Genomic DNA, 11,940 nt, shown 5'->3' on the forward strand with positions numbered 1-11,940 from the left:
TATATAAAAGTGCAATCTGGAGTAAAGCCAATTCCAGCAATACACCCAAACAACAAACCTAGCATTTCAAAGGGAGTGCTACCCAGAATGTCAGCAGTGTATCAGCAGTTCTGATACACAAGATAACTTTGATTTGAATGCAATATTCCTGCTTCTTGGCAGGGGGTTGGACTGGATGGCCCATGAGGTCTCTTCCAACTCTTTGATTCTATGATTCAAATATTCATGCTATAATGTCAGCCTTTGTATTGCCCCCAGAGTTTGCTGTTACGAGGGGCTAATGGGATACAGATGTTTGGGGGATTGTGGGAGAGAAGTCCTAGACCACTGGGACAGGAAGGGAAAGGAAACCTTCACATTAATGCTGCTCAGCACACATTAGAAATCCAGTCCAACAATTAGATGTGATGCTGATGCATTCATTTCCCAAGGAGTGAATGCAGATTGAGACCAACCGTTTAGTGGGCCGTGGACATAAAATAAAGAAACAATTCAACAATGTATGGACAAAACCTTGTTGGGGCATTATGTTAGTGCAAAAAAAAAGAAAAAAAAAGAATTGTGTACCGTTGTTAATGTAGTCAGTTATTTCACAAATGTACACTAAGCAATCTTTCTGATTTTGATATGGTGGGTGAGAACTTAAATTCCCATTGCACAAGGCTGCAGTGCTGCTTGTTGCATAACAAAATCTGAATTTTTTTTCCTGTTCCTAGTTTGAAAGCATTGTCTCCTGTTTAATTGTGCGGTATATGAAAGGAATTGTTACACTTCAGAAACTTTGCTTTTGTGGCTGAGGGTAGTACTATTATTTTCTTCAGTCTTGTAATTTTTGTTAATGAAAATATGCCATTTTAACCTTTCAATGTGCAGATCGCAACAACATTGGCCCACTGCATTCACTGTATTCACGGCATAAGAAAAGAAGGGGGAAGAAAGAAAAGAACTGGCAGTGCTACCATACACTTCTGTTCAAGAAAGATTTCTGGGGCGTGAAAGAGGAGAAAAAGAGATGCCAGAATAACTGGAAGTGTGGAGAGTGAGAGCAGAATGTCTAATGTGGCATTATGTAATACGGAAAAGCAACAAGCAAGTATAGGGTGAGAACAGAAGAGAGAGGAGGAGGGATAATGGGCAGCATTACATTTCAACGGTTGATTTATTTATTTACCACATTTATACCCCACCCTTCTTACCCCGAGGGAGACTCAGAGCGGCTTTACACATACGCCATAAAAAAATCATACAATTAAAACAAACATTTACATTAAAACCAAAGAATCAAAAAATCTAAACATTATGCCAATTATCAAAAGCATGCAGTCCAAGAACATAATCCGAAGCCATTCCAGTTGTCATTGCAAATATTCCATATCAATTTATTGCACTACAATTACTATCTAATTGCTTGGTCCCATAGCCACATTTTTTAATTTCTTTCTGAAGGCCAGGAGGGAGGGGACTGATCTAATATCACTTGGAGGGAGTTCCAGTCAAGGGGCCACCACTGAGAAGGCCCTGTCTCTCGTCCCCACCAACTGCGCCTGCGGTTAATCTCCAAGATGGGTCATAGAGAGAGTTATGTTCAGACAGGTAAGTAGGGCAGGAACCATTTAGGGCTTTATAGGCTAATGCCAGCACTTTGAATTGTGCTCAGTAGCAGACTGGCAGCCAGTGGAGCTGATGTAACAGGGGGATTGTATGCTACCTGTACACCGCTCCAGTTAGGAACCTGTCTACCACCCATTGGAGCACTTGAAGCTTCAAAGGCAACCCCATGTAAAGCACACTGCAGTAGTCTATTTGGGATGTAACAAGAGTGTGGACCACTGTGGCCAAGTATGACTTCCCAAGGTATGGGCACAACTGGCGCACAAGTTTTAATTGTGCAACCCCCCCTTCCTCCAGCAATTGCTGAAACCTGGGGTTCCAGGCTCAGTGATGAATCCAGAACTACCAAGCTGTGAACCTGCCTCTTCAGGGGGAGTGTAACCCCATCCAGCACAGGCTGTAACCTATACCCTGTTTGGCCTTCAGACTGAACAGGAGTCTTGCCTGGATTCAGTTTCCATTTGTTTGACCTCATCCAGATCGTCACAACATCCAAGCAACAGTTCAGGACCTGAACAGCCTCCTTAAAAGCAGGTGGAAACAAGTGATACGAGTTGAACGTCATCTGGGTATAGATGGCATTTAACTCCAAAACACTGGAGTGTGTTGGAGTTAAATCTCTCCTAGCAGATTCATGAAGACGTTAAAAAAAAAAAAGGGGGGGGGGGACAATACAGTTGATGGGCCAGACCTGACATTTACCTTTCCAACTCTTTCCCCGTGGTCTTCTTATGCAGAGGGTGCATCTAACTGTAGAATGAATGCAGTTTGACACCACGTTAACTGCCATGGTTCAATGGCTATGGAATCATAGGAGTTGTGCTTTTATAAGGTCTTTAACTTTCTCTGCCCAAGAGTGCTGCCACCCCATTAAAGTGACAACACCCAGGATTCAATAGCACTGAGCTATGTGGTGTAGACACACCCAGAGACTACTTATCGACACAGTGAAACATTCCTTGACATCTCTTCCTTCCAACCTCCTTGGAAGGCCCGAGAGGGCCCTCTCCCTCGTCCCCACCAACCATACTTGAGACTGAGGTGGGACCAAGAGGAGGGTCCCTCCGGCCAATCTCAGAGCCCACACAAGTTCACAGGGGGGAATGCAGTCATGTAGGTAGGTAGGACCTGAACCGTATATATTCTTGGTGGCTGCCCCTCAACTCTGGATTGTTCTTCATTTTAATTATTGTATTGTTTTTAAGTATTTTTTGCACTACAAATAAGATTTGTGCAGTGTGCATAGGAATTCAGTCATTTTTTTTTCAAATTATAATCCGGCCCTCCAACAGTTTGAGGGACTGTGACCTGGCCCTCTGTTTAAAAAGTTTGAGGACCCCTGATTTAACATATTTATATCTATCTATCTGCCTGGGTATCTTTCTGATATATATATATATATAGAGAGAGAGAGAGAGAGAGAGAGAAGATACCATGGCAGATATATATGTGTGCGTGTGTTCTCTCTCTCTCTCTCTCTCTCTCTCTATATATATATATATTACATTTAACACACACACATATACTAGGGGTCCCCTGCCATGCATTGCTGTTGCCCAGTCTGGTGATCTGGAAAATAAAGTAATGAGAAAGAGTTGGTTTCTAATATATGTAATGTCTTTATGCTTATGGGTAAAAAGTATTTCTTCCTGTTTCTTTGCGAGTGTTGATGTGGAGATTGTCTGGTTTGCACACCCTGGAACATGCAACATATCATTGCCCTTCTTTAGGGGTGGCCAAATTTGGTGTGATTTCGTTCATTGGTTCTTTTGTTTTTAAGGTACTCATTACGCACAGAGCATTTATAAATATATATATATATAGAGAGAGAGAGAGAGAGAGAATGGAAAGATAACATGGCAGATATATATATCAGAAAGATACCAAGGCAGGCAGATATATATATATATATATATGTATGCGTGTGTTCTCTCTCTCTCTCTCTATATATATATATTACATTTAACACACACACACACATATCTGCCATATATATATATATATATATATATATCTGTCTGCCTTGGTATCTTTCCAGATATATATATATATATATATATATCAGAAAGAGATATATATATCTATATATCAGATAGATATATAGATATATATATAATATACACACACACACACATACTGCCTTGGTTTCTTTCCAGATATATATATATATATATATATATATATATATATATATATATACAGGGTTAGTCAAAATGCATAGGCCAATAAGCCATTCAATTGAATGGCTTATTGGCCTATGCATTTTGACTAACCCTGTATATATAGATACCAAGGCAGTATAATGGGATTTTTCTGAATATATATATATATATATATATACACACACACATACACAAAAGGCGGATATATATACACACACATATTTTATTTATTTATTTGCTTTACTTCTATACCGCCTTTCTCAGCCGAAATGGCGACTCAAGGCGGTTTACACAGTAAAGATTAACACAATAACATCAAAAGGCAATTAAAAACACAGTTATACAAAACATATCAAGTCAAAAACAATCATTATCATAGACGTGCGCCTCAGCAAACAAATCAGAATCCGTAATCATAATCCTTTATACCAATTCCTATGTTCAGTTGTACCATCTTACTGTATTTCATTGCACTATTTAGCCAAACGCTTGTTCGTAAAGCCAAGTCTTGACCTTCCTCCGGAATGCCAGCAGTGAAGGGGCCTGTCTGATGTCCACAGGTAGGGCGTTCCACAGCTGAGGGGCCACCACCGAGAAGGCCCTGTCTCTCGTCCCCGCCAACCGCGCCTGCGATGCGGGCGGGACCGAGAGCAGGGCCTCCCCAGACGATCTTAATGTCCTAGTTGGTTCATAGGAGAAGATGCGTTCGGAGAGGTAAGTAGGGCCAGAACCGTTTAGGGCTTTATAGGCTAAAGCCAGCACCTTGAATTGTGCCCGTTAGCAGATTGGCAGCCAGTGGAGCTGGAGCAGCAGAGGAGTGGTGTGCTCCCTGAGTGCCGCTCCTGTCAGCAATCTGGCTGCCCAACGTTGGACCATTTGAAGCTTCCGAGCAGTCTTCAAGGGCAACCCCACGTAGAGCGTTGCAGTAGTCTAAGCGGGATGTAACCAGAGTGTGGACTACCGTGGCCAAGTCAGACTTCCCAAGGTACGGGCGCAGCTAGCGCACGAGTTTAAGCAAGAATGCTATATATATAATGTTATATAATATACTATGAAAAGATACCAAGGTGGATGCAGATATATAAATTATGTTATATTATTTATATAATTTATATATCTGCATCCACCTTGGTATCTTTTCATAGTATATTATATAACATTATATATATAGCATTCTTGCTTATATGTGTGTGTATGTGTATATATATATATATATATATATATATATATTCAGAAAAATCCCATTATACTGCCTTGGTATATTATATTATATAAATAATATAATACGAAAAAATACCGAGGCGGACATATATATAGATATAGATATACACACACCCACCCGCAATAACCCACGAGTAAACCCAGGATGCCTTCCGTCAGGCCAAGAGAAAAAGCAAAGGTCTGGCTATCTATGAAGGGGGTGAATGAGGGAACGTCGTCCCTTGAATCTTCCCAACCGAGGCCGGCGAGGAGAAGGTGAAGGGTCAGGGCTGAGGGGGCCAGAGAGACGCCTATCCCGACGCCCTCCCGCCGCCCCTCCTTGGCGCAGGCCTTGCCAGCCCCTCCAGGCCCGAAGCCTGCTTTCCTGGGCCTCGAGGCGGCTTCCCGGCTCCACAGAGGCGGCCTCCCCTTCGCCAGCAGCCAGGCCCTGCCGCAGCCCAGCCAACCGCCGCGCGAATCACTTACTTCCTGTTTTGGGTCCGGGCACTTGAGAAACCAGGATGGAGGCTCCGAAATACCAGGATGGAAGCGGCAGCCGCAGCAGCGCGGAGGGAGGAGGAGAAAGGGGGCGGGGCCTAGGACGAGGGGGTGGGGCCGGGGACAAGCCAGCACAGCACGGCCAGGAAGTGCCCGCGACTTCCGCTGAGGCGCCGGCGCCACAAACGTCGCGCGCTGGGTAGAGCTGTTCGCGGGGCGGGAAAGAATTCCCAGGTCGTGCCTGTTGCCATTGGTTGATCCCTGTGAATTGAGTCTATGAGATGCTCATGGCAAAACTAGAGCAAAATATGCAAAAATAGAGCAAAATATCCCACAAAAACAAAGTTTGGACAGCTTATTATTTAGGTTCTTATGGGTTTTTTCGGGCTATAGAGCCATGTTCTAGAGGCATTTCTCCTGACGTTTCGCCTGCATCTATGGCAAGCATCCTCAAAGGTGTGAGGTCTGTTGGAAGTAGGAAAAATGGGTTTATATATCTGTGGAATGGCTCTGGCCCAGTTTACCTGTCCGAACGGATTCTCCCCTATGAGCCATCAAGGCTACTAAGATCTTCCGGGGGGCCCCTGCTCTCGGTCCCAGCACCCTCACAATCACGGTTGGTGGGGACGAGAGACAGGGCCTTCTCGGTGGTGGCTCCCCGGCTTTGGAACTCCCTCCCACTAGAGGTTAGATCTGCCCCCTCCCTCCTGGCATTCAGGAAATCGTTAAAAACATGGCTCTGGAATGCGGCATTCAAAGACTGAACCTGGAACCTTCCCTGTGATGGATTATGATGAACTGCGACTATGAATATGATTATGACCATGACTGGATTGACGATTTGGCGTAGGAAACTTTAATGATGTAATGATGAGGTTTTATTGTACTGAGTTGTACTATTTTAATATGTAATGAGTTGTATTTGCTGTTTTATCTGATTGTATTTGATATGTACTGTAAACCGACCTGAGTCCCTCGTCGAGGTTGAGAAGGCCGGTATAGAAATCCTCTAAATAAATAAATAAATGGCTGGGGTGGGGCAAGGAGCTCTTCCCTGCTGCAGTTAGGTGTGAATGTTTCAGTTGATCACCTTCATTAGCATTTGAAGGCCTGCCTGAGCCTGGGAAAACCTTTTGTTGAGAGGTGTTAAAATGTGCCTGGTTGTTTCCTCTCTGCTGTTTAGCTGTTATAATTTTAGAGTTTTTTAATACTGGTAGCCAGATTTTGTTCATTTTCATGGTCTCTTCCTTTCTGTTGAAATTGTCCACATGCTTGTGGATTTCAATGGCTTCTCTGTGTAGTCTGACATGGAGGTTGTTGGTGTGGACCAGCATTTCTGTGTTCTCAAATAATATGCTGTGTCCAGGCTGGTTCATCAGGTGCTCTGCTATGGCTGACTTCTCTGGTTGAAGTAGTCTGCAGTGCCTTTCATGTTCCTTGATGCGTGTCTGGGCGCTGCGTTTGGTGGTCCCTATGTAGACTTGTCCACAGCTGCATGGTATACGGTAGACTCCTGTAGAAATGAGAGGATCCCTCCCTCTTTGCTGAACGTAGCATTTCTTGGATTTTCTTGGTTGGTTTGTAGATTGTTTGTATGTTGTGTTTCCTCATCAGCTTCCCTATGCGGTCAGTGGTTCCCTTGATGTATGGCAGGAACACCTTTCCTCTGTGTGGATCTTCATCTTTACTCTTGTGGCTTGTTCTTGGTCTTGTGGCTCTTCTGATGTCTGAGGTGGAGTATCCATTGGCCTGGAGAGCCCAGTTGAGATGGTTCAGTTCATCTTGGAGGAGGTGGGGTTCGCAGATTCTTTTTGCACGGTCTGCCAAGGCTTTAATGGTGCTTCTTTTTTGGCTTGGGTGATTATTTATTTATTTATTATTAACTTTGTATTGTCGAAGGCTTTCATGGCTGGAATATATCCAACCATCATCTAACCATCACCCAAGTCAAAAAAGAAGCACCATTAAAGCCTTGGCAGACCGTGCAAAAAGGATCTGTGAACCCCACCTCCTCCAAGATGAACTGAACCACCTCAACTGGGCTCTCCAGGCCAATGGATACTCCACCTCAGACATCAGAAGAGCTGCAAGACCAAGAACAAGCCACGAGAGTAAAGATGAAGATCCACCAAGAGGAAAAGTGTTCCTGCCATACATCAAGGGAACCACTGACCGCATAGGGAAGCTGATGAGGAAACACAACATACAAACAATCTACAAATGCTTCGTTCAGCAAAGGACAAGAGGGATCCTCTCACCTCTGCAGGAGTCTACCGTATACCCTGCAGCTGTGGACAAGTCTACATAGGGACCACCAAACGCAGCATCGCCCAAACACGAATCAAGGAACATGAAAGGCACTGCAGACTACTTCAACCAGAGAAGTCAGCCATAGCAGAGCACCTGATGAACCAGCCTGGACACAGCATATTATTTGAGAACACAGAAATGCTGGACCACTCTCACAACCTCCATGTCAGACTACACAGAGAAGCCACTGAAATCCACAAGCATGTGGACAATTTCAACAGAAAGGAGGAAACCATGAAAATGAACAAAATCTGGCTACCAGTATTAAAAAACTCTAAAATTACAACAGCAAAACAGCAGAGAGGAAACAACCAGGCACATCTTAACACCTCTCAACAAAAGGTTTTCCCAGGCTCAGGCAGGTGATGAAGGTGAAGGTGATCAGCTGAAACATTCACACCTAGCTCCAGCAGAGAAGAACTCTTTGCCCCACACCAGCCATTCCACAGATAAATAACCCCATTATCCTATTTCCAACAGACCTCACTACCTCTGAGAATGCTTGCCATAGATGCAGGCGAAACGTCAGGAGAAATGCCTCTAGAACATGGCCCTATAGCCCGAAAAAACCCACAAGAACCTAATGTTATATTATATTAGATATATTATCTTTATATATATATAAATGCTCTGTGCATAATGAGTACCTTAAAAACAAAAGAACCAATGAACGAAATCACACCAAATTTGGCAACAAAATGTCTCACAACACAAGGAGTGACCATCACTCAAAAAATCATGATTTTGTCATTCGGGAGTTGTAGTTACTGGGATTTATAGTTCACCTACAATCAAAGAGCATTCTGAACTCCATCAATGATGGAATTGAACCAACCAGGCTCACAGAACTCCCATAACCAACAGAAAAAACAATAAGGGTTGATAGGCATTGACCTTGAGTTTGGGAATTGTAGTTCACCTACATTCAGAGAGCACTGTGGACTCAAACAATGTAGACCAAACTTGGCACAAATATTCAATATGCCCAAATTTGAACGCTGGAGGAGGTTGGGGAAAATAAACCTTGACATTTGGGAGTTGTAGTTGCTGTAACCTACAATTAAAAAGCATTCTGAACCCCACCAACAATAGAATTGGGCCAAACTTTCCACACAGAACCCCCATAACCAACAGAAAATACTGTGTTTTCTGATGGTCTTTGGCGACCCCCCTGACATCCTCTCGTGACCCCCCCCCCCCCCCCAGGGTTGAGAAACACTGAACTAGACCAATATGTGCTGTAGGATTTCCCACAAAAACAAAGTTTGGACAGTTTAATTGACTTTCCCCATGTTTTTCTATGATGGAACCAATTGGGAAATGACATTTATAAGGAACAAATCTTGTGTTAAATAGTATAATAATGTTATATTATATTAGATATATAGAGTTTAGTGATTTGAATGCAATATTCCTGCTTCTTGGCAGGGGGTTGGACTGGATGGCCCATGAGGTCTCTTCCAACTCTTTGATTCTATGATTCTATGATTCTAGTGGCTTTTCCAACAGGAGTGGCAAGTAGTGTTGGCATGGTGGTACGAACAAAGTTGTGGCCATTATGCTTCATTCCTTCAGCAGAGAGAGAATCCAGATTTCAGCTACATTAAGATCACTACTGACCAAAAGGTCATGAGTTCAAAGCCAGCCCAGGTTGGAGTGAGTTTCCGACCAATTTGTGTAGCTTGCTGTTGACCTTTGCAGCCCGAAAGCCAGTTGCATCTGGCAAGTAGGAAATTTAGGTACTGGGTTGTTGTAGGTTTTTTCGATCTATATGGCCATGTTCTAGAGGCATTTCCCCCTGACGTTTCACCTGCTTCTATGGCAAGCATCCTCAGAGGTAGTGAGGTCTGTTGGAATTAGGAAAATGAGTTTATATATCTGTGGAATGACCAGGGTGGGAGAAAGGACTCTTGTCTGCTGGAGCTAGGTGTGAATGTTTCAACTGACCACCTTGATTAGCATTTGCTGGCCTGGCAGTGCCTGGGGCAATCTTCTGTTGAGAGGTGATTAGATGCCCTTGTTTGTTTCCTCTCTGCTGTTTTGCTGTTGTAATTTTAGAGGTTTTTTTAAATACTGGTAGCCAGATTTTGTTCATTTTCATGGTTTCCTTCTTTCTGTGGAAATTGTCCACATGCTTGTGTATATATAAACCCTTTTTCCTAGTTCCACCAGACCTCACTACCTCTGAGGATGCTTGCCATAGATGCAGGCGAAACGTCAGGAGAGAATGCCTCTAAACCATGGCCATATAGCCCGAAAAAACCTACAACAACCCAGTGATTCCGGCCATGAAAGCCTTCGACAATACATAATAATATGTTGTTATGTACATGTAAATGATAATACTAATAATATTTTTTGTTTTTCCCCTCTTTCTCCCTATATTTTCTTTCTAAATGTTTTCAAAGCTTCTAAAACACACAGAAAAAGTAGCTCAAAGCTTTTTTGTGCTTTAATCCGGAAAGAATGAGACAAAATAAGACCCAGGAAGAATGCTTTTTATTATTTCCCTAAAAGTGGGGGAAGTGATGGAGAGATAAGGGGATGATGACTTAGAACAGAGCTTTCTGAACATTTCATGTTGGTGACACCCTCTTTAGACATGCATCATTTTGCAACACAAATCCAGTGTATAACATAGGTGGCACTCAAGCTTTTTAAATATTGTTTTTCCTGTTTGAATCTTTACAGCCACCAGGTGTCTCTGTTGTTCACATTTATGTCTTGCTCTGCTGGGGTGAGAATCTGAGGAGTTTTTCAGCACTATTATGTAAAGTGTTTCTTGAAGAAGACTGAAAAATCTCATGTGTTTTCCAACCTGTGGCTATGGCATATTCAGAAATCCAAGACCTTTAGTGGGAGTCCTCAAACCTTTTAAACAGAGGGCCAGGTCACAGTCCCTCAAACTGTTGGAGGGCCGGATTATAATTTGGAAAAAACATGAATGAATTCCTGTGCACACTGCACATCTTATTTGTAGTGCAAAAAACACTTAAAAACAATACAATTATTAAAATGAAGAACAATGTTAACAAATAGACTGGATTACTGCAATGCACTCTATGTGGGGCTGCCCTTGAAAATGGCCCGGAAATTTCAGATGATCCAACGGGCGGCAGCCAGGTTGTTAACTGGGGCTCCTTACAGAGAGAGGTCAACCCTCCTGTTCAAGGAGCTCCACTGGCTGCCATTCATCTACCAGACCCAATTCAAGGTGCAGGTTCTTACCTACAAAGCCCTGAACGGTTTGGGAGCCGCCTACCTGCATGATCGCATCTCTGTATACGAACCCACATGATCCCTTCGATCATCCGGGGAGGCCCTGCTCTCGATCCCACCAGCATCGCAGGCACGATTGGTGGGGATGAGAGAGAGGGCCTTTTCGGTGGTGGCCCCTCGACTCTGGAACTCACTCCCTAAAGACCTCAGATAGGCTCCAACTTTGGCAGTCTTCAGGAGGAACTTGTAGACGTGGTTGTTCCAGTGTGCCTTCCCGGAATAATGACCCCATAGCACTTTGTCCTCCAAAGCACTTTACATTTCTTTAAGTCTGCTCGTATGCCCTTCCACAAACACCAGTATCACCTTCTGTTCATGTCCCAGCATTATTTCCAATTTTAACTTAACATTTGGCCTTCCCACTGTTTTTAATTATGTGTTATTTTATTGATAATGTTGTTTATCTTATTGTCTATGTGTTTGTGCTTGTATTGTCTTATTGTCTATGTGTTTAATTGTTTGTATTGTTGTATTTGGACTCGGCCTCATGTAAGCTGCACCGAGTCCCTTGGGAAGATGGTAGCGGGGTACAAATAAAGTGTTATTATATTATTATTATTATTATTATTATTAAATATAAATATATTAGTATTTTAATGGGAAGTGTGGACCTGCTTTTGGCTGATGAGATAGGATTGTTGTGGTTGTTGTCTGCTTTCAAGTCATTTTAGACAGGTTGACCCTGAGCGAGGGCCGGGTAAATGACCTTGGAGGGCCATATTTGGCCCCCAGGCCTTAGTTTGAGGACTCCTGATCTACAGAGGTTAATAAGTTTTTCTGAAAACAATGTGTTCTCCTTTACTAAATTTCCATTGCAATGCAGAACAACAACAGCAGATGTGTTTTAAGATGTACCAGTAATTTCATTGGCTTCAGGGCA

General features: G+C 43.1%; 1 protein-coding gene across 1 annotated transcript in view; it reads right to left on the minus strand.

The window, feature by feature from the left end:
- The window catches only part of DMTF1 (cyclin D binding myb like transcription factor 1), a 70,676-nt gene extending 65,113 nt beyond the window's left edge, over nt 1-5,563 (minus strand). Inside the window, exon 1 of the mRNA XM_060778201.2 lies at nt 5,460-5,563. The gene's annotated coding sequence lies outside the window, so the exon portion shown is untranslated. The remainder of the gene's footprint in view (nt 1-5,459) is intronic.
- Nucleotides 5,564-11,940: the final 6,377 nt, after the last annotated feature.

The sequence above is a fragment of the Anolis sagrei genome, chromosome 5 (genome assembly GCF_037176765.1).
Source record: "Anolis sagrei isolate rAnoSag1 chromosome 5, rAnoSag1.mat, whole genome shotgun sequence".
Lineage (NCBI taxonomy): Eukaryota > Metazoa > Chordata > Lepidosauria > Squamata > Dactyloidae > Anolis > Anolis sagrei.